Genomic DNA, 6,631 nt, shown 5'->3' with positions numbered 1-6,631 from the left:
TGTGTTAAAGATGTCTTCAATGAACCAAAATGAGGTGGAGGAGGGAGAGGAGGACAGAAGGGGATGAAACAGGAGTGTCCACTTGAGTATCAAGAATTCTACAAAAGAATTTTGGAATCACTGATAAAACAACTTGAGAGTGAATCAATAATATAATATTAATATTGAGGACTAAGCCAAGAGTGGTTATTTATTAAGGCTCTCTGGATATATCATTGTACTGAAAATACCAGGTGAAAGTATATCTATCCTTACATAGCTTCGGAAAATGATATGCTACTGTTTATTCGGAAAGGAGAAATCAATAAAGCCACCTCTCTTTCATTTTCAAGGTTAGGCTCTGGGAAGGAAACTTCCATTAAGGTGCATAGAAAACTTAATTATTTGTTTTCTAAAGCATTTGTGTTTGAAATCATATGCTTTGGGTAATTTTCTGACACAACCCCAATATAGTCTCACCCACCCCCAGTTGTTTTATTCCATTTACATTAGAATTTGGTTTGAAATTTTCAGAGCTCACTTGGTATATCTCTGTCTGTAAATGCAATTGCTTTTCCCCAGCACAGGTAGGCAGTACTGGGAAGCAGTTCTGGGAGGATGTCATAGGCTTTTCTCTGCCTCACAAAGGTCCTTCTTCCCAGTAAACCTGACTGATTCTTGGTAATGATCATCCCCGGACCCATGTTGAGCAATTTCTGTCAGTACTCAGTCCCTTAGCTTCCCTCTATTAAACAGTCCCCTTTCGGGGCTGAAGAGACAGACGGCTCAGCAGTTGGCTGCTGTTGCTAGAGGGCCTGGGTTCGATTCCCAGCACCAACATGGCAGCTCACAACTGTTTGTAACTCCAGTTCCAGGGGATCCATGGCATCAGGCATGCATGTGGTGCACATTATCTGTGCATGCAGGCAAAATACCCGTACACATGAAATAAATTAGTCTTTAAAAAAAAAAGTCCAGTGGTGGTGCACACCTTTAATTCCAGCACTTGGGAGGCAGAGGCAGGCGGATTTCTCAGTTTGAGGCCAGCCTGGTCTACAGAGTGAGTTCCAGGACAGCCAGGGCTACACAGAGAAACCCTGTCTCGAAAAACCAAAAAAAAAAAAAAAAGTCCTGCCTTTCAGTCATTGCCCAAGGACCATCAGATGAGAACAAAATCTTCCCACCCCCTCAGCCCCCAAAGCACCCTCTCTTTATCTTTATCTTTGGATGTTTTCCACTCTTTTGACTCTCAAGGGAAAAAAAACTGCTCAGCCAAAATAGGAAAAGAAAATATTTTCCTCAGCTAGGCATGGCAGTGCATGCCTTTAATCCCAGTACTCAGGAGGCAGATCTCTTAAGTTTGAGGCCAGCCTAGTCTACAGAGTGAATTAAGGATAGCCTGGTCTACATAATGAGTTAAGGGCAGCCAGGGCTACAGAGTGAGACTCTGTCTCAAAAAAACCAGAAGATTCTGACCTGGTTCTTTGAGGGTCCTTTTTCATTCCCCAGCCTCTTTCACTAGGTTGTAAAAAAAACCACTCAGTAACAAAATGAAAACCCAAGTGAGTTGTGTGCAGCCCAAGTGGATCGTTATGCCTTACTAGACAACACTGAGGGCAGGCCGGAAAGGGAAAATCTAGAGAAAGGATTAAGTGCAGGTTGTGGCAAGCTATGCTGGTGCTCACCTTTCAGAACCGCTCAAGACTCGCCTTCCCGGAAGCTGCAAATTCTTAAGGTATGGAACAGTGGGAAGGAACCTACTTCACAGGTGGGTAACAGCAAATGGCCCTCCTCAAACACTCTGATCCCCTACATCAGTAACCCAATCCCAGTAACCTGGGGTTCACAGCTAAATCTACATGTGGAGATTTCCTGCTGTGTCTAGAACCTGTAACACTGGCTATGGGAAAAGCAGAGATTTTTCTCTCCATTAAGTAAATTCATTTTTTTTTCCACTTCACATCTATCTGTCATATTCCCTTTTTTCTGTTAACATTGGTGAGCATTGAGACCCGGCGCTAAGTATCTTGGTGACACTGGTATCTGGTAACAATGATTTTTAACTGAGTTAGTTTGGGGTTTTGTTTTTAAGAAGGAAAAATGGACAATCTATACTGTCCTCTCTAGCTTACGAACTTCCCTGGATGACATTTTAAGGCAAGGGCTTTCATGTTTCCCTTGAAGTTTATTTGGCTTAGCTCAAGTCTTCAGGGCACTTTTCTTTTGAATGTTTATGAGGCCGTCTTGGAAGTGTGCTGACAGGGAAGCCTGACTGATGATTTGGTTACAAAGTTGAAAGTTTATGTTGGGCAAGACTCTGAGCTTCTAAACTCCCAGGATGAGATAACAGCCAGAACAACTGTACTTACCCTTCCAGAGGTCCAAGGTCTTAGACCGGATGTCACTGGTCTCCTCCAGCTTGAGCTGGAAAAAACAGTCCCCCCCCCAACCTCCCTACAGGAAATATAATTTAAAGAATGTCCAAACCCATGTTATTCTCTGAAGTGTCCATTAAAGTCACAGATGCTACACCTAGAATGTCTGTGGGTCTATCTGCAGTGTGGCACCAGACAGAAGTCGTTTCTCTTTCTAAGTTTTCAGCCCATTTTTCCAAGTGTTAAGCTACTGTCTTCCTTCCTCAGGCAATAGAAATATCAAGTGGGGCAAGACTCCTGCTGATATTGCATTCAACTTGGTATCTCTTTACCCTTAGCATGTATTGAACAGAGAAGCCACCTGTGGTGGGGACAGAAGCTCACTGATTGTAATGTGCCTACCAGAAGCCACAGGGCTGGAACCTAGGCCTGGCTTCCCTCCTTAGAGTACAGTTAATTTGTAATAACAGAGAAGTGGTCCCGCTTTTTTTTTTTTTTTTTTTTTTTGCTTTCAGGGTTCTAACATATGGGTCAAGTGCCCACTTCCGTGGACAGAATGTCTCTTCTATTGTTTGGCCAATGTGGAGAAAGAGACACAAAGTACCACGGAAAACTCGGTACTGTGTGTATGGCTATGCTCCTCAATTCTTTGTTATTAGTGTGAAATTATCCCTTCTTGAAGAAAAGATACGGAGTCCCCTGAGTTCCCAAGGCTTAGACTTTATTACTATGGGAGTCACATTCTTGCTATAGAGCTGTATCTTTATATGCATAGTTTGGGGATTTTTCTCTGTGAATGGTTAACTGAAACTCCTGCCATCCTTGCTTCTATGGAAAAGAAGGTGGCCAGGAACAAGATGTTGTTAGAACCCCCACCCACCTCCCTAGTCCCGATCCTGTAGCTAGTGGGTGAATGGATAAGCTTGACCCCACTTCTCTGTCCACAACCCCTTTCCCACGCCCTGTTTCTTTTCTTCCCAAACACATGCCAGCTCCAGCCTGGGGCTCTCAAGAGAAAAAAAAAAACCTGCTGCTGGGACTTCCTTGATTTTCCGCCCTCTTGCTGGGAGAGTCAGGGGGTAAAGAGGGGCGCGCCAGGGGAGCCCGGGATGTCCCTTCCACAGACATACCTGGAAGCGCGGGTGCGGTCTGGAGAGCCCTGTCCACTCTTCCCCGAAGCCGGTCACTACCGACAGGCGGCAGCCCCTTGTTCAGTGCTAGCCACCACGACCCGGCGGCCAGGCTGGCCCGGGGCAGAGCCTCTGCAGTGCAGCTCCAGCGCGGGCCGCACTGTTGCCTAGCAACTAGGCGGATGGATTTAAAGGGACCGGGCACTGAAGGGACCGGTCGCTGCAGGTTGAGTCCTGCTGCTAGTCAGGGAGTCAAGGCCGGACCAGAGCACTGAGCATGCCCGGTAGGGCGGCCACTGTGGTGGCTTCTGCCAGGCAAGAAATAGGAAAGCAGGGAGAAGACGCTGAGTCAGAATAGGAAGGGTCAAGAAAATGCTAGGCAAACCCATCCACCGCTAGGACTATTAGAATGGATCTGGGAGATTCCCAAGGTTATGTGACCACTGACTGTGGAGAAAAGGAGAGGCAGTTGCATAAGGTTAATCCCTAGATTTGGTATTTAGTAACAGGATGCTATTCGCTTTGGAAGACCTCTTAGGTTGGAGTCAGGGTTGCTAATAATGTGGGGATTCCATCACATCTCCCCACCTCTACCTTATGTACCCATCGCAGGTCAGCCCAATGGCTTAGCCAGAAGTTTACATTAGGCAAAGTACTAAAGAACCTTGAGTCAGAACCTGGCTGTACCTGTGTGAAAGATGAGGCCTGTCTCTCCATCCATAGTGTCTCCATTTATCACTCAAGAATTTGCCTAAGCTGTTCTTGAACCCATTTGAGTGTAAAAAACGTCGAGGACAACTAGTTTACACTATTCTCAGGGTAAAAATCATTCGCTTTCCCCAGTCACCCAAATTTTTCTCTTTAAGCTTTAAAGCTTCCTCACAACTTCTGAGGGGTTTCTTGGGTGACAAACCCCCACATCTTTGATCATATTATTTATTCCAAACATGCAAATTTGTGGAACAAATAAATGATCTCCTCAGGCTTTGATTAGTCATTTACGCAATGTAAATTTTATAGCCTGTGCCGGCCAAGACTAGGCTGTGAAACACAAGATTTTACAGGCACCAGATATCATAATGAGTGATTTTTTAAAAAAAAAAACTGGTCTTTACTTGGACCCAAGAGAAAGAAAGAGAAGTGACGGCTCTGGGGTCTCCAGGGAAAAATGGTTTAAGTTCATTTTAAAAGTGACAATCTAATTTAAAAGACCCAACAGGTGAGTGACTTGGGAACAATACGGGAGCTACATTTTGAAAATTCAAACCTTGGGAACCGGATCTAACAGGTGTTTGGGAACTGGCAAGGCTGCATTCAGATGCCCTGAGGCCTTGTTCTCTGGCTGCCTTTTCCTCCTTAGAGAACCAAAGTCAACAAGGTAGATGTCTCATGTCACTGTGTTTTATTAAAGACCCTGACAGAATTGGCCTGTGGGATTCCATGAGCTTCTTGATACTAAATTTCCAAATTGCGCCGTTTTTAATCAGTGGCTTTCCTTGTCTTCAAAGGGCTCCATTTGCTTCTGCTTGCTATGGCCTCCGTTACTAATAAAATAAAGGAGTCTTTCTTGATTGCTCTATGTGTTAGATTCCCCATTTGCGCAATGGCAGTAATTGTATCTCACTTATAAGTGTGCTGTGAAGAGTGAGTTAATCAGTTTCAAGTCCTTAGAACAGCACATGACACAGTAATCCCCACAGGAAAAGAATTGCAGCTATCATTATCTTGCTCCATAATTCCATTACTATCCTAAAAATGTAACTATGACTACACTGATGGAAAACAGGATTTGGAATCTTAAGATCAATCATTCCAAACCTTTATTTCAGGTGAAGTTCCAAGTCTTTTAAAGTAATTCCACCCTACTACAATATTCCTGGTGGGCCTGAGGTTGGGGGTGGGGTGGGAGAATCAGCAAACATTACCTTGGTCTGCTGTTTCAAATGTGGCATATCACTCCTTCGTGTCCTAGAAGTATCAAATGGCAAACAGTCAAGAATTATGGGGACAGAAATTTTCATTTTTCAATACTACAACCATCTTAGACGAATATGAAAGTTAAACATCAGTTTACTGTCCGCTGTAATCTTTCCCGGTACTGAGGTGACAAGGCACTTTGCTTGATAATAATTGAATTACAAATCATGCAATGGAACCCAATCTTCTCATTTTACCATGTAAGATACTAAGGTTCAGAGAAACAACGTGATTTACTTTCTAATAGCATAGCAAAGCAGGCCATATAAAACAATTCTAGTTTCAGCAGCCCCAAACCTGTGATAGTCCGACCAATGAAAATATGTAAACTTATAGACCTATATTGTACATACAAAAGTCTCTAAACATTAATATAGGTAATGACAATAATAGATAACGTTAATCATACCCCACATCGAATATCTCAGCATAGTATGTGAGCTGTACTTTCACAATGAATCTAGAACCTGTTTCTTACTGTTTTGTCTCCATCATCATTCACTCGGGTCCTGGTGCCTGTGATTTCTCCAGCGGACTATTGCACTCACCAAACTGTTTCTAGACTTGCTCACTGCAGTCTGTTTCTCAGGGTTGCTGTAGCAAACTACCTCGAAGAGAGAGACTTAAAACAATAGATACTTATTCTCTCATTGTTCTCAATGCACAGAAGAACAAAGCCAAGGTCATGCAGGGCTGCTTCTTTTCAGAGGCTCTGAGGGAGACTCTTTCTCCTAGGTCTTGGCTGTTATCAGTAATCCTTGGCCTTCCTTGGCCTCTGGATGTATCATTCCGATCTCTGCCTGTGTTCACACTGAATTCTCTCTATGTGTCTGTTTTGTCTTCATGTGACTGTCTCCTTTCTGAGTATGTCTGTGTCCTCATTTCTCTCCTCTTACAAGGAAACCAGTTGGTAGCCGAGGGCTCATGCTGATACAAAAGGATGTCATCCTAATGTCTTAGCATCCAAAAAGTTCTAGTTCTTAAATCAAATCACATTCACAGGTCCCAGGGATGAACATTTGAACATAGCTTTTAGGAGAACATAATTTATCTCAGAGTGCCTGCCTAATGCCTATTTACATCAAGATCTTCCTATCTCTACTCTTTCTTTCTTTCTTTCTTTCTTTCTTTCTTTCTTTCTTTCTTTCTTTCTTTCTTTCTTTCTTTCTT

General features: G+C 43.5%; 1 protein-coding gene across 2 annotated transcripts in view; it reads right to left on the bottom strand.

Annotated features, from left to right (window-relative positions):
• Positions 1 to 3,614, bottom strand: part of Ccdc160 (coiled-coil domain containing 160) — an 8,290-nt gene extending 4,676 nt beyond the window's left edge. The window contains exon 1 of one of the 2 annotated variants that reach the window (XM_021188717.1): positions 3,485 to 3,614. The gene's annotated coding sequence lies outside the window, so the exon portion shown is untranslated. The remainder of the gene's footprint in view (positions 1 to 3,484) is intronic. The other variant, XM_029534393.1, reaches the window with a different exon arrangement.
• Positions 3,615 to 6,631: the final 3,017 nt, after the last annotated feature.

The sequence above is a fragment of the Mus pahari genome, chromosome X (genome assembly GCF_900095145.1).
Source record: "Mus pahari chromosome X, PAHARI_EIJ_v1.1, whole genome shotgun sequence".
Classification (NCBI taxonomy): Eukaryota; Metazoa; Chordata; class Mammalia; order Rodentia; family Muridae; genus Mus; species Mus pahari.
This window is presented reverse-complemented; position numbering and strand designations above follow the sequence as displayed.